The following is a 21,502-nucleotide window of genomic DNA, read 5'->3' as shown; positions in this document are numbered from 1 at the left end:
TTAAAGCTGTAGTTTACAGCTGATGCTGAATAAAACAAAAAACTGGCAGGCGAAAGTGATGTCCGGAACTGGCGAAACAACCTTTATTTAAATCATCATTATTATAAATATAGTTGTACTGTTCAAATTTTGCAAATGATTACTTTTCTCCACAAAATATTTATGTTTTTAGCACTTTTCGGTTTTTAGAATTATGGATAAGAGATTGTGAACCTGTACTGCATGATCACACAAGCACAGTCATCATAATATGTACCTGCGGGTACCGTACAGCAGCAGCGTGCTGTGTGTGGCCTCAGGGGCCACACAGGCTCTGAGTGCGGAGTTAGTACTGATTCCACAATGTGCACTTCTACAGAGGCACAGAGCTAAGAGACTAAGCAGTCCTCTGGTCCAAAAAGGCATGGGAAGGTCCTGAGTACACTCAGGAATTCTATGCCAACCTTATCTATGGTAGATTTCCCACAAAGAGGAAAGTGAAAACATGGTGCTCACTCATTCATGCAGGATCATTTACGAGAGGAATTCTCAGACTTCTTCCTGAATGAGGAAAAAGGGGCAGAAGAGGAGGAGCAAGTGTAGGAGGAATTCAATGGAGACGACAAGGAGGAGCATGCGTGTCTACACTTCTTCCCCTTGCTCCATCCACAGATCTTGCTTTCTCTAAACAGGATACAGTATATACTTCTGTGAAATCTTAGGAACTTATGCCATATGCACTGTTTCTTTCCTTTACTCTTATTTCAAGAAGCTAATTATATAATTGATAATTAGCTAACTATACCGGATAAAAAATTCTTGAGTTTTTGGGGTGAAGTCCCCAGACATTTCTGAACTCAGCCCAGTTTTCCATCCTTGTCTGATTTTGGTTAAACAAAGGTCTTAGGTCAATGTATTAGGGCAAATGAAAAAAAGCTTGCAGTTTTCTAACTGATGTCTTAAGTGGAAACAAAACTATGGTAATCAATGATAAAAAATTTTTTAGTCAGTTTCAATTGGAAACAAAAGAAATCTTGAAAACATGTTAAAGAATATTTTAAAAGGAAACATATTAAAAAATTCTAGCCTATTCGAAGTTTTGTCTGGTTAATTTCCTAACAAGTACAGAATTTGCTAATAAGTATAGTCATTAAAGGCTCTTTAATGCTAATAATATCACTTTAATAGACCCCAAAATACATCCATCTTATGTTAAAATGGAGTGATATACCCTAATCAACATACATACACCAAAAAGCATAACCAAAAGCCTAATTATGATTTGTTTCAACAAGGCAGAAGACCTGGTCAAGTGTCAACAAACTTTACCCATTTCTTAATAATGTACATATCAACACAAGGCCACCATCAACAAATGAAGTTAAGTAATACCAGTGTAGGTAGTTATGAAGGTTGGGGAGAACAAAGCCAACCCTCAACTGGGAAGTACATGGCATCCTAGGGTACATTAGGTTAAGATGCATCCCTGCATTTAACTCTAAGGTTTATGGCACTCTAGTTCAAGTCAAGTCTTGAGTCAACTCCCCAAGGCAGGTAGGACCCAGCAGCCCTATGTTAGGTTATGTTAAGAAGGTCAGGTTAGAATGGATCCCTGAATTTTTACTCTACAAGATAAAGGATCCACCGTAACTCGCAAATCACTGGTGTGGATATATATAAATTATGAAAAATAGCTGATACTAGTCAATAAATGAGGTCCTCTTTAATCAACTTAACATTTTTATAATAAAATAAAGTATTATATATACAGTACTTACCAAGTAATTACATTACTATAGTTTCTATTAACTGGCACCTAAAAATTTTGAAATTCGCAGGTCGCACTATTTTGTTTGGCTAGGTGACTAACCCCGCCCACTTTCAGCGTAAGAGAGGAACAACTAGCAAAAATATTCAATTTGTTTGTGGCATAATGTTCATGAGAGGGGAGGAGAGAGGGCTCCAATCATGTAATTACTTGGTAAGTATAAATAAAACTTTATTTTATTATAAAAAATGTCATTTTTATATAAGTAACTTACCAAGTAATTACATTACTGATTCCCACATTGACAGGAGGTGGGATGCAAGAACAAATCTACCCCAGAACATTAATAATGGTAATGAATTTGAGAATAGAAATGATTGCTAGCATTAAAAAAATGCCTGTTGTTTCCTTACCTGATAAGGGAGCTGCTGCAGGAAGGTACTGCCTCTACTGGCACTCTCCTTATTGTATAGTGGCATGGCAGTATAGCCAAGGCTCACCTACTATATTAGTTGGTACCTTGTAGCAAGAATGATTCCAATTGCTGACAAAAGTAATAATGTTGCCCCTGCCAAGGGCGCAGTACAGAAAAAACGACAATGAAATAAACACCTAATACCATCAAAAGTTAAAAACCACTGCCCAACTATGAAGGACTGGAGGGCACTCAAGTACACTATACCCCCAGGCTCCCTTAAAAACTCAACCATCTCAAATCAAGGCCAAGAAAGGAAGGAAGGAGTGCTTCCTACGCTTCTTCCCTCAACACCACGCCAGCCACCAAAAACGGACCCAAAGTACTGCAATTATCGTAAACTGTTTCAATTTCCTTCAAATAATGAGTTGCAAAGACCAACTTACATTTCCAAAAAGTCGCTTGCAATATCGAGGAGAGGGACAAATTACGCTTGAAAGCTAACTAAGTGGCTGCAGCCCTAATTTCGTGAGCTCTCACTTTACACGATGGAAAAAACTCATCTTCAACAGAAGGATGCACTTCCGGGATGAGGTCTTTAAGAAAGAATGCCAGGGCATTCTTTGAAAGTGGCCGAGAAGGATTCTTAACAAAACACCATAAGGCATTTGAAGGACCACGAATCTTCTTGTTCTGCGAAGATAAAACCTTAGAGCTCTCACAGGACACAATACTCTCTCTTCCTCATTTGGGCCTACAATCTCAGACAAGTTCTTAATTGCAAAGGAACAAGGCCAGCATTCTCTTGGGGAAAACCCACTCTTTTGTCTATTGCATGGACCTCACTGATTCATTTTGCAGTTGTGAAAGAGGGTTTTTCTAGTTAGATCTCTCAGGAAATCGAATGCATAGGCTCAAATCAGGAACCAGACAACCATTTAAGGACCACGTCCAGATTCCATGGCACTACTGCTACCTCCTTCTGTCTTGCAGTGTCAAACGATCTAATTAGATCAGATAAATCCTGATTAGAGGAAAGGTCCACTCCCTTGTGTCTGAAGACAGAGCTTAACATGGCCCTATAACCCTTGATCGTCGAGGATGACAGGTTCCTGTAGGTCTTAGGATGTAGTAGAAAGTCTGCAATTTCAGCTATAGATGCCTGAGAAGATGACACTTTGCACTTTCTGCACCATTCTCTGAAAACTGTCCACTTAGCCTGATATACTCTATCAAAGGACTGTCGCCGGCATTTGGTAATAGCCTGCGAAGCTGATCTTGAAAACCCCTTCTTTCTAAACTCCTCCTTTCTAAGAAGTTTCCTGCCAGTCTGTATCCTGTCAGGGCCAGAGTAGACAACCCCTAATGAAAATGCTAGAAGTGGGGTTGTTTTAGCAGATGAAGTTTTTGAGGTAGCAACCTCAGAAAGTCTGCGAGGAGGTCGAGAAGATCCGGGAACCATTCCTTTGTTGGCCAAAAGGGGGTCACTGGGATCATTGACAGATTTTGGTGAGTTTGGAATTTGTTGATCACCTGTTTTATCATGCTGAAGAGGGGAAACGCATAAAGTGACTGTTTGACCAGTCATGAAGCATAGTACCAGTTGCCCACGCTACAAGATCCGGAACTGGCAAGCAAAACAAAGGGAGACGATGGTTTCTGGAAGTCGCAAACAGGTCTATGACGGGAGTCCCGCCCCCCCCAAATTCCAAAGATCCGAGCAAACATGAGGATCCAGAGTACACTCCATGGGTAACACCTGTCTTTGGCGACTTAGCTCGTCCACCAAAACGTTGAGCTTCCCCTGAATGAAGCAAGTAAAAAGCTTGACTTGAAATTGCTCTGCCCAAAACAGTTCCTTGCCGTCTTGTAAAGGGAAAAGAGTGTGTCCCCCTTGGTTTTTGCTATACGCCAAGGCAGTCGTACTGTCGGAGTGCACTGTGATTGTCTTGTTGTACACTTCTTCTTTGGAAAATTGTAACCCCAGATGAACTACCTTCAACTCCTTGACATTTATGTGCCAATTTCTTTGTTCCGGAGACCAGGTCCCTGAAATTTCCTTGTCTCCCAACAGAGCTCCCCAACCTAGGTTCAAAGCATCTGAGAAGTCTAGGTTGGGGTTCAACAGAAGGAAAGATTTCCCTTGCGACAACCTTCCTTCTAAGCTCCACCAACACAGATCCTCTTTTATCTCTGGAGTTACTCAGAAAACGAGAGTCTGGGTATTTTTTCCTGTTCCAACTGATTCTTAAGAAGAATTGGAGCGGTCTCATACGAAGTCTGCCCAGGAGTACGAATTATTCTATGGACGATAAGGTCCTGAGAAGACTTATCCATTCGTTGGCAGAGCACTGGTCCAGAAGAAGAAATCTGTGCACTATCTTGAGGCAAGACTGTATTCTCTTCGGTGAGGGAAAAACCTGAAAACTCTGAGAGTCTATTATCATCCCTAAATAAAGAATCCGTTGTGACGGAATCAACTGGACTTCTGAATGTTGATCATTAATCCCAGCTCCTGGGCTAAGAGAAGAGTCTTTTGAAGGTCCTCCAAACATTAATTCCCATCAGATGGAGCCATTTTGCTAAGGAAGCGAGCACTCTAGTAAACGCTTGAGGTGCCGTTGATAACCCAAAACATAGAGCGCGGAACTGGAACACTTTGTTCCCAAACACGAACCTCAGAAACTTCCTCAATTCCTGATGTATTGGGATGTGGAAGTACGCATCCTGCATGTCTATAGATGTCATCCAGTCTCCCTGGCAAATGGATGACATGATGGTACGGTTTGTCTCCATCTTGAACCTTGTCTTCTGAACGAAGACATTCAATTTGCTGACATCCAGGACGAGCCTCCAGCCCCCTGAAGCTTTGGGCACCACAAAAAGACAATTGTAGAACCCCGGGGAGCCCACATTCTCTATTAATTCTATCGCCCCCTTCTTGAGAAGGGACGACACTTTTTCTGAGAGGGCCAAAGACTTCTTCGATGGCATAAGAGCTGTCTCCTCTTAGACAATCCAGAAGGAGAGAAGCTGAAAATGGCCCTACCTTGTTCCCTCTTCTTGCTAGCCATCCCTTAAGAACACCAAAGGCTTTCTTGGCAGAAGAAGAAAGCACTAACTTGGGTAGTCTCGAAGACTCAGAAGACTGCGACTCCCCAAGAAAAGTCGACAAGGGTGAAGAAGGAGCTGCAAGCAAAAAGCAATTTGGGAAGGTAGCAAGAGGATACCTTAGCAAAAGCTGAAGGATGAGCGTATCGAGTAATAACTACTTCTTCCTCGTCCAAGGATACAGGAAACAAAGCCAAGTCCGTAGGTTGGGGGGTTGACGGAGCCTTCTTCAACAGGCTCAAAATACTGTCGAGCTTGCTCTGAATCGGGTCTACCACAGAGGACGCTTGCATGCTAGAAGAGGGTAAAGCCTGAGGCATGGAAGTTCGAGACACAGAAGAATGCCCAACTGCTCAAGGAACAAAAACAGCAGAAGGAGTCAAAGCATCGGCAGCATAAGTACAGTGACACTCTGATGCCAATGGAAGATCAGGCACCAAAGGAAGCTCGGGCACCACTGGTCGCTTCATCTTAGCTGGTGATCCATGAACCAAAGAGTGGACAGCCGAAGACGGGCACTTGGTCGTTCTGTGACGCTCTAGTGAAGAAGGGCCCTCTGACGCAGCAGCACAAGAAGGAGCCAACAATTGCTGAGACAATTTAGGGTGCTCAGAAGAAACCGGGCGTTCAGCAGTCAAGGAAGTTTCCAACACTACAGGGTGCTTGGGAGCCAGAGGATGCTCAGAAGAAGACGCCCTAGACAAAGAGCGCTTACGAGAAGCAGGATACATGGAAGCCACTCTCTGATTCTCTACCAATGGAGGAACAGAAGGAAAACATTCCGGACTGTCCCAATGACTGAAAGATGGGAGAGGACTGCAAACAGGTTCCTTGAATTTCTTACACGGTACTGGAGGAGAATAAGACACATTACCCACATGCCTTTTCAAAGGGTGTGATTCATCCACAAATGCCATTGTCGTCTTGGCGAAGAATCATCAGAGCTAGATGAAAGACAATGCATGTCCAGGGATATGCCTTTCCAGCAGCATTTGGCTGCAACCTAGGATTCAACAACAGGTTCAACGGAGGGGATGACTACCCATGGGCAGATCCCCAAGGGCCTCCCTTAGGCTACCAGTTTGACTCCTCCCAGGTTTAGGGGAGTATGACATTGACCTTTGCCTAAGAGAATCGGCGGGATGGGCAGCCACCTCCTCCACCAACACATCACTGACACTAGGAGCAATCGGGCTCTCTACAGACACTGCACTAGCAATAGGAGTAACAGGGCGTTCTGAATCACTCTTATTGTCCATAAAGACTTTAACCGAAGAGGCTAATTGCGCAATAGATTAAACAGTCAGTTTGAATCTTTTATCAATTTTACACTCAAGGCTGGCAATGGTGTTGGGTTCGGAAGCGAGAGAGCCGGGTAAAGGAACGGGTTGCATAGCAGGAGAAATGGGTACGGGATCAACAGAAATAACAGGAACGTCAATCTTGATGTTAGCATTATCAATATCATGATCAACAGGAGATCCCTGACTAGCTAAAGACTTACTAATTCATCTGGCTGCCACTTTTCTCTTTTTATCTCCAGCCAGTTTGTTTAAATGAGATCTTAAGTCTTCCACTTCTTACTGTCCCAGTCTACACATTCATTACATCGTAAGTCTTCTGAACAAATTTGTCCTATACAATACGTACAGATAGAATGTGAATTATAAGATTCCTTGGTCATACCTAAAGCTAGTCGAACTTGAGTCTGACATTTGGGAAAAACAAGTCAACTAAAGTCACAATCGGTAAATAAGGAAGTTGTTATAAAGAGAATCACAATACAGGTAAAAAAACAGAGTCTAACTCTATCTGATAATACCGAAAGGCTATCAAAGCAAGAATACTTCACCAAATACAATGAGAACTCAATAGGAAAGATGAATGCCAAAATCAGAGCTGCTGCTAAAAGCTGGTGTACAGCCATTAGCCAGCAGAAACAAAACTAAATACTACTGCTTGTTGTTCCTCTCTTACCCTGAAAGTGGGCAGAGTTAGTCACCTAGCCAAACAAAATAGCGCGACCCACGAATTGCAAAATTTTTAGCTGCCAGTTAATAGAAACAATAGCAATGTAATTACTTGTTAAGTTACTTATATAAAAATAAGATCTAAGTATTGTCTTTTTCTTTTACTTTTGAACTGACAGCTACTATACTATTGTATTAAGCATGTTTTGAGCATGTTTTTATCAGTACTACGCACCACAAGACAAGGGATAATACTGTTTTATTGTATAACATCTGGATATTGTCCAGTAACATCAAAGATTTATAATACATCAGAAGATCGTAAGGTGTTAGGCCTAATTTTTGTGCACGCCACCTGGTGGCAATACTGTAGTGTATAGGTTATGTCTTGTCAGGACCAATTTATAATATTTGAAAAAACATAACACATCATAGGATGCATCATCTAGAAGATAAATGAGAGCCAATCTGTCTTTGGTATCAATTATATCACAAGCCATGGGGATAATTTTGATGGTTTGAATTGTTCTGTAAGAAGCAAACATAAAACCAGCATTTTGGGAGTTGAGATGGACAATTTTGAGAGCGGTACATCATGTTAGTTGTCTTTTGGGGGTGAGAATCAACAAAGGATGCCTACCTGTAATTTAAAAGACGCAGGGATTTAAAATGTGCCTTGCTAACTAAACTGCTTTACAGTTTCCAAAATTATGGTGTTGCTCTAATATTTGCCCAGCGGTCTCAAAGGGTAAAACTGTGCAGTATCAGAGTTGCCCTCACAAAACACCTTAAACCATTACTGCATAGCATTTTGGACTTGAATATGTCATTTACGTATGTTTCAACGTGTCCTCTAAACATTTCTGCTGTTCGTTTTGTTAGCAAATTACCTAACAAGTCACACCTAGCCTTGGGTGCCAGACCCCTACGCTAGTGCAAGTTATTATTTTGAATACAGTCCATGAACTTACCTTAATCTGAATGAGAACTATCAGTGGGATTATATAAGTAATAGTCTATTCAAGGACCTTAATCCTTGAATAGGCTATTACTCACTTTGTTTTCCCCCAACAAAACACCCAGCCCTCCCACTGTGGTCCCCCAAATTGTAAGAAATAAGGGTGGGGTCCACTTTCTCCTAAAGTACTCATTTTCTAACAAAACAAATGTCAAAAATGTTCAAAACATATCAAATCATAAGAAAAATATATTCTCAAGTCTAAAATGCAAGGATGGCTTTAAATAAAATATCTCAAAAAAATGAGTGAACAACTTATCAGCAGTAGGTATTAGGCCTAGGCCTAGGCTTAGCCTACCTCCAAAGGCTGTGAACCACTGAATTCAAAGCTACTCATAAAACATTATTAAACAGCCTAGAATATATGAGTTGTGCAAATACCTTCACAGTACAGAGAAACGCAGCAAAGAGGAGGAACAAAGAGGCAACTAGCCTAAATGATTTGGTATTATTTTATAAGTTGCCAATACACACTATGAAATTGTAACTTACATTTTTGAAAAAGCTCTTCATTCTCATTATTTTGAACCCCATAAACACTATTCGCAAATGACAAATAAAAAAATTAGGACTTATAAGGTAAGAATACCTCCCTCCATAGCTAATACGGCAAAATTGTAACCAGTCAACACCCGTTGGTGAAGTTATATTGGTATTTTAAGGTTCTTTTAGTGCCCTATTATTTCATAGTCAATGAGAAACTCAAAATGGTTTTTCGTGCAAAAATGGCTGGCTGGAGTCTTATTGGCAACTTGTAAAATTTTACCAATGATTTCACCTGGGGCATAGGCCTATAACCTAATTACAAAAGCAACGTAGCTTACCCAAGTACCCTATCCTATCATTTCCACTTATCCTAACAGAAAGTAAATCTTCACCTGGGCACGAGACCATAATTACCTTAGCAGGGCATTACTTTAACCAGGGCAAATTCTTTTCGAATTCCGAGGAATGCATCTAACCCTAAAGAGATGGCCTGATTAAGAGATGACTTTCGCTAGGCCTAGTAGCCCTAGATAGAAGCCTTAGGCTTAGTTGGTCGTCGCAGGCTCAAGTTTTTAAGTTTGCCTAAGTTATCTGTATCTGCCCTAATTTGACGTCATTATAAATTAAATGAGCCTGTTTTGAATTTTCAAAAGACTGCGTCCTCACGAACATTGTCTTCATCATACCCTAAAAATACCATTGAGCACTTATTAGGCCAAACTAGGCCTATCCTAATGAAATCATCAAGAGAACTTGGCTGAGACTACTCAAATTCTCTATTCTATACACAATAAAGTACTATACCTCTACTGAAGGGTTCCACGCAGTCTAAAATAACACGCGAAAACACAATATTACACCAATAAATTAACTTTCTTACACACTAACCAAAACATAAACTGTTCGACCATAACTTTGGATGTAACAGCATTAATCACCGACTGTAAACTTCAGCAACCTCGTTTCGTTGGAGAGAATACTGTTTCTCATCAAAGGCCAACCGAACCCAATGGTCTCAAAAGTTCCAAACAATTGGATTTTACTTAATTATTTCACATTACAGACGTATAAGGCTGGAGTTTTACCTACGCAGTTCTTATTGAAAAATTTCACCACTTTTATTAGAAACCGTATTAAACTCTATATTTTATTTTAAAAAAATTAGCAACTATATATATGCATACACACACACACACACACACACACACACACACACATATATATATATATATATATATATATATATATATATATATATATATATATATATATATATATATATATATATATATATATATATATATATATATTTTATATATATACCTGTATATATATGTATATTTATGTGTACCTATGTATGTCCATATTTACAATATTATAGTGCTCTACAAAAAGCAAAGTATATTCGTATTAGTCGATTATTATATGATTAACTATAAAGACAAGATATAACCGAATGTGATAAACAACCATGTTTAGCTGAACACTGTGCGTGGAAAACACCCAATTAGGAATGAATCCCATTCCAAATAGGACTAAAATCGATTTTTTTATTGTTCGAAAGCAGTATTCATTGACGAATTTTAGAAAGATTCACTACATGTGTGGCTGAGTATATGCAGAACTCAACGATGTAGTAAAGCAGTACGGTGGCCTCACATCAGTGTGCCAAAAATGTTGGCAAGGACGTTCAGTAAATTGTCATGCTCTTCTGTATCAGTGCTTGTCATCATGTAGATTATACTGGTGTATAGAAAAGGTTCTTAAACATAATAATTTCAGGGATAACCCCCTGCGCATTAAAAGTTCAAGGTATCAGTTATATTTCATATTTATACTGTACTTAGGCTCTGCATAAATGCAGTTCGTAAACGTATATTTGTTCATGCAAATTACTGTTCATATATAGGCCTATTGTGAAAAAGTACGAAACAGTATGTAAAAGAAAACGGTATTCAAAAAAAGCAATATAATACAGCTGAAATTTTCAAGGTGACTGACTATTTCTGAAGCGTCTTTGCTTAGAATTTCAGATATTAAAAACCTGCAAAACTGGTCCCTCAGCCTACCATATATTTTGCACTAACTAGGTAAATATAAGCTTATCATATTATTTAATATATTTATTAACTACAACCAGGAAATAATAATGAATTTTAATTTTGTAATTTATTTTACTCTCTCTCTCTCTCTCTCTCTCTCTCTCTCTCTCTCTCTCTCTCTCTCTCTCTCTCTCTCTCTCTCTCTCTCTCTCTCTCTCTCTCTTCTGCTTTACAACTATGTTTCGGGTCGTATGTAGGCAATACGATTACCTATTTTACTTTCACAATAAAAAAACATATTTAGTGCTAGAAATTCTCCAAAGGTAAAGATTCAATAAAAGTCGTAGTTCTGACACTCGTGTCGCTCTATTTACAAGAACTTTGGCAATCACAAGCATTCGGTTATGAAAATACCCTTAAATCATCTAAAATCCTTTTTAAATAAAGCTTTGGTCTACTTTTAAAAATAAACATATTTTCGTAATGTTAAAATCTTTATTTCTTATAAGCTAGACGGACTTGTTTTTTTCGTGATGCAGTTATCTAATTAAGAGTTCATGAATCTTGTTTATAGCTAAAAAAAAAAATGTGACTGACTCTTTTAAGTGCCTCAGTTTCATATAAGAACAGAGGTGTAAATTTACACATGGAAAAAAATTAATGGCCTGCCCGAGAAACTCCTGTTTTTAAGTTGAGAAACACTACTTACCATAAAAAAAAATAGTTATAGTTTTCACGCCGCAAGTTTACAGTGGTCTGCTCCGTTCACATTCTAAGTTGGTTAACATGTTTAGCAACGCTCTGTGAAATCGGGCGACTGCTCATTTAGTAAAATCAGTTTGCGAAACTCAGTGGATTTTTGTATCAGACTGCACCGAGACTAAAGTTTTCAGATCATACAGTGTTATTATCGTTCGTCTGTAAAGTCGGCGCCCAAGTTGACGTTTGCTTGTTGTCCAGGCAGATCACTACAACAGTTCATCAAGTAACGCCATGGTGTGCTACATTGCCTGGCTAAATTGAATTTGGCCAAGGGAAGGTTAGTTGAGTAATATATTGCAGATAATTTTCAAGAAAACGATTGAGTCCCTTTTGTATGCTTATTTGTCGGGTATGATGTCAGCCTTCTGCTTGGTAGGGTATAGGCCTAAAGCTGGTCAGTATGTTCTTGCACATGCTTAGTGTTTCGGTAAGAAACAATAAGTATAGCATTCTTACATTCTTCTTCTTCTTCTTTTTTATGTTTCCAAAATATTTAACATCCTCTAAAAGGTATTAAAATTGAAAAAGCCTCCACAAAGTTCGAATCATCTTGACCACGAAGCGAGTTGGGATGAGTGATACCAACACTAGTGAACTTGATTAACAATTACGCTAGAAGCCTTTTGCGAGATAAAGAGATTGTGAAACAAAGAACAGGTTATTATAGGATTACACAGTCTTTTTTTAGCCTTATTGAAAGAACAAGTTACCAACAAAAACCATCCAATTTTCATTTTGTGGAAGTAAAATGATAGCCTGTAGAATAGGTAGGCCTATAATGTTGGCTATAATGTTCGATACCAAAATCATTTTCTTAGCAGGGATAGTAATGATAATGAAATTACAATGAATTTCAAATCGTTTAATATGAAGTGAAGTTGTCCAAATAAAATATTCACCGTAAATGAAAGGTGAACAGTAGGTAGTCCAAATAAAATATTCACCGGAAATGAAAGGTGAACAGTAGGTAGCTAAACAATTCATACATTATCTATGAAGTCTAATAAGGGAATAAAATTAATTAAATAAATCTCTTTCAAGTAATAACTTTTTATAATAATTTAGAACTGTACTCTTTGGCGTAGGCAGACATCTGGTCTGACCGGAGCCGTTTGGGAGTTGGGAAGGCCATGAGAAAAGGCAGCTTTACTGTCAAATTCACACTTAAGCCGCTGAGTCATGGATGAACCTCTTGTGCTTGAAACCTCCACAATGCTAATTGCATCAGATGCCTTATATATATATATATATATATATTTTTATAAATATTTACGCTGTTCGCCCTCGAACATTTAGGGATAGAAATATCAGCCTGACTGAGACCGGGAAAAGATGTTGTCTATATAGGAGCATCTTCAGTTCAAACCTTAACGTCCGTTGGAGAACGGGATAGGTAAGTTAGGCCTTCCACCCTATAGGAAAATTCCCCATATCAGCCTTAAAAAATAGGTGGTCCTAAGGTCCTTTTTTCCTTTTTTCCTGTCTCTCGTGGCGAATGTTTTAACAGAGCATAGACGCCTAAGGCATGACTGTAGGCCTGTTTTGACCCAGCGCCGGTCAGGGAACTACAGAGAGAAACTAGCCGCCGTCTCGAGCTGACGTCTGGAAGGTGGCCCTGTCCCCGCCTTTGTCTATTATTTTATTAGTGAATGGTGGAGCAAGAAACACACACCCGAACTTCAGCACGTCCGTTGTAAATGCGCGCCAACGCTTCGTCATTAAGGTATAGTCGTGTGCTGTTCGAAACTTCGTCCATTCTTTTAACCTCTTTTCTGTATTTCGCATTTCTTTGTTTTCTTCCTTCAGCCACCACTTAGGGTATATGTGTTTACGAAGTCTAGATTAAGCCTAATTATTATATTGTGAGCTTCAACCCCGTTATTCCAGTAAAATACCTAGGATTTAGGGTAAGCAAAATCAGGTTAAATCTCGATGCTTTGTATGCCTCAAGGTCCGAATGTTTGGAAGAACCGTTGCGTTTAAAATCAAATTCATCTCAAATATTTTTGTTAAGGTTAATTACCCTTAACTGGCGACCTTTGGCTAATTAACGACTGTCTTTGAGGTTAAATTTTGGCTTCAAGTGGCAGGTTACGTGTAATCTTGGTTTGCAGGGCCGTAAAAATTACGTAAATTGAATAATACATGATCAACCAAGACCCTCACACGTAACAATATATATATAATATATATATATATATATATATATATATATATATATATATATATATACATTATGTGTGTGTGTGTGTGGTAATTGTAATAACCTCAGAGCCCTCTTAATTTCTCGATTTCTCACACTTTTTGAATATGCTATGCATGTCACTAAAGAGCCTAAGATCCAAATGGAAGAGTATGAAGAAATTCTGACTTTCCTTTTATAACAGGATTCGAACCTGCATCCGGGTTATCAGAACAAGGTTACGTTACTGACCTCGTTACTGATAATCCAGACTCGGGTTTGAAACTGGCTACAGACGGTCAGAATTTCTTCATATTTTTCCATTTGGATCTTAGGCTTAGTAGTGACAAGCGTATCCAAAAAGTGAGGAAATCGAGAAATTAAGAGGGTTTTGTTGTGATTACAATTACTTAGGTATCTGGTAAAAAAAAAAATGACAGTATATTCTATATATAATCTACTAGTATAATCCTGATGGTCCAGGTTAGAATCCTGGGCGGGGAGGTTCACTTATAAATTAAAATTCGCTCAGGTGAAAGTTATTCCAAGTTGTCGTGAATTCGGTATTAAATTGTATCCGTGGGTATATGTATATATATGTATATATACTATATATATATATATATATATATATATATATATATATATATATATATATATATATATATAATGTGTGTGTGTGTGTGTGTGTATGTGTCTAAATACATATACATATTATAGATATACATACATAATGTGTATGCAGTTTTTTCCAGGCTTCCAATTTTACTTGGAAAATGTATTGATATAACATGAACACTGTCGATAGTGCTCAGTATTTTATACTTTGTATTTTTTCCCCATGGTACTTCGCAGTGGTCCTGTGATTTTAAACGCGCGGGCAATCGCGCACATGCACCGGTATATTTAGTATGTGTGTGTATATATATATATATATATATATATATATATATATATATATATATATATATATATATATATATATTGCAAAGTAAGACTAAGGAAAAAAAGTAATAATGTAGAAAAAATGAATAGTCTTTTGATAAATGAATAAAGGGCCAGAAAATGAAATAAAAAAAAATTCCATATATATTTTGTAAACAGTAACTTGAACAACAATTTGAAAGGATTACAAAGTGGGAATATAAATTGGACGAGAAAAGTTGTGTGTGACTTCCCAAAATTTGCTATAATGTATGCGGGATCCTAAAAATACATAGGGCAGATTTTCCCGTTAGGCCTGTAATTAGAGCTGTTTTGTTAATATTACAAATTCTTTGGTTGGAAGCATTTCGGTTTTACATAATGAATGATGCTGGCTTGATAAACAAATTATATAAGTAATATTCAGATCAAGAGTAATGGTGATTCTAGGCTCATAGGTTTTTAGGGTAGTATCACAATTTATTAATGCTCATTGAAGATGTACCAGTTTGTTCACCAGGCAAATTAAAATCCATGTATAGATTAATTATAGCAGGGGAAAGAGAATTTTCCATAACCATTCCCAAAATTTTGCAAATAGTATCTATCGTTGAAATAAAATTTGTAGTCCTTTACACAGTTTAGTCATTTCATTATCTCTTTTAGATAGAGAGGTTCGTGGTGGTAGGTTTCTGTTTCCTAATATAGCCTATGCATTTATGACTTGGACCATCGACGGATGGCCTCTTGTTTGTCAGTTTTTCATAAGTTTTTTTTTTTTTCAACAGATATCTTTCACATTCACAACTGATCCCTGATTCCCACTGTTTGCCTAGAGCAGTGTTTCCCAAACTTTTTTAGTACGTGACCCCTTATAGCAGTACCAAACCTGTCGTGACCCCTACATTTATAAGCCTTCTAAAACCGTACTAACTTTAAATGGCACAGATATATTTTAAAATTTTAAATATTAATCACAGCAGAGAGAAAAATAAAATCTCCATTGATCTTTATCAATGTTTATTAACTGATTTATTAACATTTTAATGTGAAGAATGTACCTGCTTTTTTGCTACAAGCAAATCAATACAAGGGTCTGGGAACCCCTGTGTTAGACCCTCCATGACCCACAGTTTGGGAACCCCTGGCCTAGAGCAACCAGATTCGCTGAACAGCAGCACCAATATGCAGTAAATGTGCCTTGCTGTCGAACTTCTCAGTTGGACTGTGGAACAGCCTTCCAGAGGATGTTGTGCAGTTGGAACTTCAGAAGTTCAAGCGAAAATGCAGTGCATTACTACCCTAATACTATCCTTCTTGCATTTTAATAAATTTTAATCTATTTATCTATTTACTAATTTTTTTCTTTTTTAACAAATGGGATTTCTTCTTTCTGTATTTCTTTACTTCCTCTTACTTCTTCCTAATAAACACCATATTCTTTGGAAGCTAGAATTTCAAGTCAGTGGCCCCTGTGGGCTTGTTCCATATAAATAGGTTTCAGCTACTGAATAATAATAATAATAATAATAATAATTCATTTCATTCGATGTGATTTTAGAGATATACCATTCTCCAAGAACACATCAAATGAAATGACTGAACCATGTAAAAGACTGTAAATTTGAATTCAGCGACAAAATTGCTTGCAAAATTTTGGGAATGGTTAAGGAAAATTCTCCTTCCCTTGTCATAATTAAGCTATAAATAGATTTTTTCTCTAGTAGGGTACTAAATATACCGAGCAGTATCACTCGAGAATATGTAGCTTGTATAAGTATGTTGGTGACGGTTTTTACAAGACCGGGAAACGAAAATGTGAATACATTTATTTGGTAGATTAAATGGACTAATACCATTAAAAGATATTGCATAGGAGATGGGATCTGGTTGTATCCTGCCCTTGTTGGATTGCCGTATGTGTAGATGTACTAATGGGTTTTAATTTGTTGTATAAAGAAACCCTACCAAAAATGTTTGCAGTGTGCATTTTCACTTCTTTCCTGCCCATGACTATTCTTGATGATGCATGGTAAGGGCACTGCCCCTTTTCAGGAAGGGGGCCAAATGCTCAGAAGGGAGGGTTTGTAGCTTTATGCCTGGCAGGAAAAATCGAGGGGGAGGGGGGAGAGGCAGAAACATGGATGGAATAAGGAGAGTAACTGGAGGAGAGGAAACAGCAGCAGAACGGATGCAGATGGAAGGAAGGAAAAAAGAATGGAGGCGCCTGATCAGCACAGTCTCTGGGGGCGTGGCGCATCGAAGGAGGACTATGTGCATTGTTATTTTGGTCACTGCGATAGAGCAAATATATCAGTATTCTTATCCATTTTCAAAAGTATGCACGGATGATGAAACATGTAGTTACGAATGTAGGCAAAAAATTCAAATAATCTGATGATGTATTAGATGATGGTTAGAGAATGGCATGAAACTCTTTATAAAAATGACAATTGATACCTATCTAACACAAAATATTTATTCAGACATTATGAGTAGAAGCACTTGCATTACGGTGTGATCCTAAAGCATGCGAACGCGTGAAATATATTGGCAATATTAGCCGTAATTTGAATAAAGCGACTTCCTTGTACTTTTAACAATGAAGTAGAATGCAGGCATTACGAATAAATCACGTTTTTGAATGGATTAAGCCTGCATAGACATCCCCAAGTGGATGCATTACTGAGATTACGTGTTTATTTGTTTCCTTTTTTTTATAGTGAAATAACGAGTGCTTTTATGCATGGATCTCGAAAAGTATTTATTTTCTCTGTAGCACTATGCAGTCTTCTAATAAAAGCCCCAAAGAGAGCTAATAGTAGAGTTAGGAATGTGGGATTGTTTTAAAGCCTAGCAAGTATTTTGGCCTCTGCTCCAGCTATTTCCCTTCCAAAAAAAAAAAAAAAAAATGTTGGCTGGGCCTGCTTGGGTATCTCTGCACAGGGGGTGGAACTTAAGAAACGAAGAAGAAGAAAAATCTGCTAATGAATGCCTAAAGCGTCATTCAGAGACTGAGGTCTCACCTGAGAAGAAAAGTATCAGAAAACGATACGTATACGTAGGTGCACAAAGGCCGAAAAGTCAGAATTTTGTTTCCCGTAAGGTTTACTTGTTGGACTACTTCTCGCCGTGAGAGAGATAAGGGATCAGACCACGATGTATACAAGTAGTACTGCCCAGAAGTGTGTACGCGTGTATGTGTGTGTTGAGGCATACATGTAGAGCATGGGTGCCCAAAAGTGCGTCCGCTTGTGTAAGAGAGAGAGAGAGAGAGACTAGCATTCATTGAGTTGGGCAGGTGTTTACAATGGAGTGACCTCAACAACCTCCTATTGCACCACTTTTCGAGATTAAGCGACCACAAAAGTGATTTATAATATCGCCTTACTGCCTCAGTTCCACGACTGTGTTTTCTCCTGCCAAGATGTTAATGTTGAAGATTTGTATGCTTTTTTGTATCTTGTCAAATTAGCATTGATGGGTTTTATAAATGATACTTTTAAATGTTTCCTTTTGGTAAATTATTAATGATAATTTTTGCTGTTTTGAAAGTATTTGTACAGTCTCTTTTCATTTGCCATATTTTTTTGACAAAATACTAATCAATCTTTCATGATCTGTTTTTAATGGAATACTATTACCATTTTAGTAGCAGTAGAATGATCTAACTGAATATCCGCGATGTTTGTTTGTTGTTTGCTGATCGTGTTTTCATTTACTCTGTGTTTTTCAAATTACGAAAATGCACGGAGGAAGAAATTTCAATAGAAATATCTGCACACGACTTGCAAATAAAAATTCTATTTTCTTAATGATATTACCAAGAATAATCCTTGTGATGATCATGTTGTAAGTCTAACAATACTGTAATCATTTTTTATTCGGATGCATCCTAGTTACATCGAATACTACTTGGTGAGAGGCGCACTTCAGATAAGCCGGCTAAAATAGCAGAGGTTAGAAAACTCTTTGATCTGTTTCGGTCTCCTTTGAAAGTAATAATAAAGGCCTTATAATACATACATTGTTCCCCCTAAATATCGGTCATTGCTCATAAGTATGGCTTCATTGACCAAATCGCTGAAGGTCATATCTGTGTGGAAAACAAGTATTTTGTGAGCTGCGGTGGGGCGCACAACGTGTACGCCCTGAAAGCCGATGGGAGCGAGCTGCCACGAAGAAGTAACTCAAGGATACTGTCATAATGGATTTTACCAGGAAATCTAGAAGTGACGGTCAAAAGTTAAAACGAACAACGATTGTCAAAATAAAACAAGTAAAAATACGCTGAAGTTTCTTCGGCACAATCGAGTTTTCTGTACAGCATATAATGCTGTATGAAACTCTCAACTACGAACGGGCAGCGCTCAGTTGCTCCCCAGATGCGGTGAAGTGAAGGTTCGTCGGCGACGCCTCCGGAAAGCGCTGCCGGACGCACGATCCATGGCCAACCTTAAGCTTAAATAAAATAAAAACTACTGAGGCTAGGAGGCTGCAATTTGGTATATTTGATGATTGGAGGATGGGTGATCAGCGTACCAATTTGCAGGCCTCTAGCCTCAGTAGTTTTTAAGATCTGAGGGCGGACAGAAAAAGTGCGGCCATCTCAGTAGTTTTCTTTTGCAGAAAACTAAAAAGGCCGAGTGTCTGAAGAGTTAGAGGTTCGATAGGATATTGAAAAGCCATTTGGAATCTAAAGCAAAACTAAGTTAGTTTAGGGAAATTGTAAGGTAATGAACAAAGGTTGGAGAGAGAGAGAGAGAGAGACATCGGCTCCTCTTTTTAAATAAGAATTTCGTAGCAGTGAAGCATATCCCTTTGTATAATTTTGGCGTGAAGTCTTTTCTATCACTCAAGTAAATGAGCGTGGAGTTAATCCAATTTATGCGATGGACTTCGACTCATGCCAGCCATCAGTAGTAATCATTCACCAGAAGAATTAATGACGGCGAAATGAACAATCCATCAACAGTAAATCCACTTCCTTACTCCCAGATACATAATTCGTATTTTTTATTGATGCGTCGTATTTTTAAGTGTTTAGAGATACAAAAGTTCATTTGCATGCTATCCTTCAAAAGTGACAATAATAATAATAATAATAATAATAATAATTATTATTATTATTAATTATTATTATTATTATTATTATTATTATTATTATTATTATTATTATTATTATTATTATTTGATGGTGATGAATTCATCAGCTGAAAGGGCCCAGGACTTGTATTTATTGCCACTAATGTCTTTGGCCTTTGTATCAAAGTCCAGTTACGTTCCCTAGGACAGCTTCTTTCACTTTCATTAAATTATATGCAACATTTCTTTCTCTCTTTCTCTCTCTCTCTCTCTCTCACACACACACACACACATTTAATCAATTTTCTTTGGTCAGCATTAAACCAACACTATTATGTGCTCTTTGATTTATTTTACACCAATCCATTTCGTTCTTAAAATGACAGTGGGATCTACTCAAATTTGCCTAAACTGTTAACTCCCGTGTTGGCTTACCAGCCTTCACTGTGGCACGTTTCCAAACGGTACTGACCTGAATGAATGCAACTTGTAGTTCTGTGTGATCGAGAGGTCTTTCCATTTGTCTCTTACCCTGGTATAAACTTATTTTTGGAACGTTAACATGGGTTTTTCAAGGGAACTTAATGGTCATATTTTATTTTATTCAAATTCATCTTGTCTCTTGAGTCCTAGGACACCTTTATTACGTTCGCATTTCTAAGCCTTATAGGTTTGGCAGTAAAGGGATAGAGCTGGTTAGCATTATCATGACTGTTACACCAAGAGGACACGGATCATTGTTCCATATACCATTTGATGAACAGATGGCACTCGCGCTATCATTCAATTGTCAACATTGCTGCTTGAAACCACTGGCACCAAACACACCGAAACAATTATTAAGTAGTGTAAATAACGTCAAATTTTGCTGATTAAATGCTTGCTTTCTTATAGGCGTTGTCACTCCAGTAAGTCTTGCCATTTTTAGCACATTTCCACCAATCTGTACTGTATGCAGCCAACATCTTCATTAACGGAGCAAAATACAAGTGAAACTTCGCAGAGGCTGCGTCACACGAACAGTGACACTAGTAAACATTTTCGTTATCAGTATTAGTTACTTGGTGCAAAGTTTGTCGGCAAAAGGATAGAAGTGGCCAGAAAATCTGCGCGTTTGATAACGCCCTCAGGGCGAAAGCGAAATTACAAAAGTGGGTTGAAGAATCTGTGGTACATTTCCAGTGCTCTGTAGCGTGCTCATTTTTAGTTTTCTGTAAAAGAAAACTATTGTGCCGGCTTTGTCTGTCCGTCCGCACTTTATTCAGTCCGCCCTCAGATCTTAAAAACTACCGAGGCTAGAGAGCTGCAAATTGGTATGTTGATCATCCACCCTCGAATCATCAAATACCAAATTGCAGTCCTCTAGCCTCAGCAGTTTTTATTTTATTTAAGGTGAACGTTAGCCATAATCGTGCTTCTGGCAACGATATAGGATAGGCCACCACCGGGCCGTAGTTAAAGTTTCATGGGCCGCGGCTCATACAGCATTATACTGAGACCACCAAAAGATAGATCTATTTTCAGTGGCCTTGATTATACGATGTACAGAAAACTCGACTGCGCCAAAGAAACTTCAGTGCATTTTTTACTTGTTTTATTTAAGCCTCAAGCTCTAAGGTTTAGGTTTTCGGTTCGATTTTTCAAATGTGTCGTGGTGAAAATGCGATATGTTGTATTCAGAATCATGTAATTCTCCTCTTTTGAATTATATGCACACACACACACACACACACACACACACACACACACACATATATATA

General features: G+C 38.2%; 1 protein-coding gene across 6 annotated transcripts in view; it reads right to left on the bottom strand.

Annotated features, from left to right (window-relative positions):
- The window catches only part of LOC136830826 (delta-like protein B), a 628,420-nt gene that overhangs the window by 579,562 nt on the left and 27,356 nt on the right, over positions 1 to 21,502 (bottom strand). The window contains exon 1 of one of the 6 annotated variants that reach the window (XM_067090804.1): positions 9,552 to 9,776. The exons of 2 other annotated variants lie outside the window; for them this stretch is intronic. The gene's annotated coding sequence lies outside the window, so the exon portion shown is untranslated. Of the gene's footprint in view, positions 1 to 9,551; positions 9,777 to 21,502 lie in introns of those variants that run through there. 3 more of the 6 variants (XM_067090798.1, XM_067090801.1, XM_067090805.1) reach the window with 3 other exon arrangements.

The sequence above is a fragment of the Macrobrachium rosenbergii genome, chromosome 47 (genome assembly GCF_040412425.1).
Source record: "Macrobrachium rosenbergii isolate ZJJX-2024 chromosome 47, ASM4041242v1, whole genome shotgun sequence".
Lineage (NCBI taxonomy): Eukaryota > Metazoa > Arthropoda > Malacostraca > Decapoda > Palaemonidae > Macrobrachium > Macrobrachium rosenbergii.
This window is presented reverse-complemented; position numbering and strand designations above follow the sequence as displayed.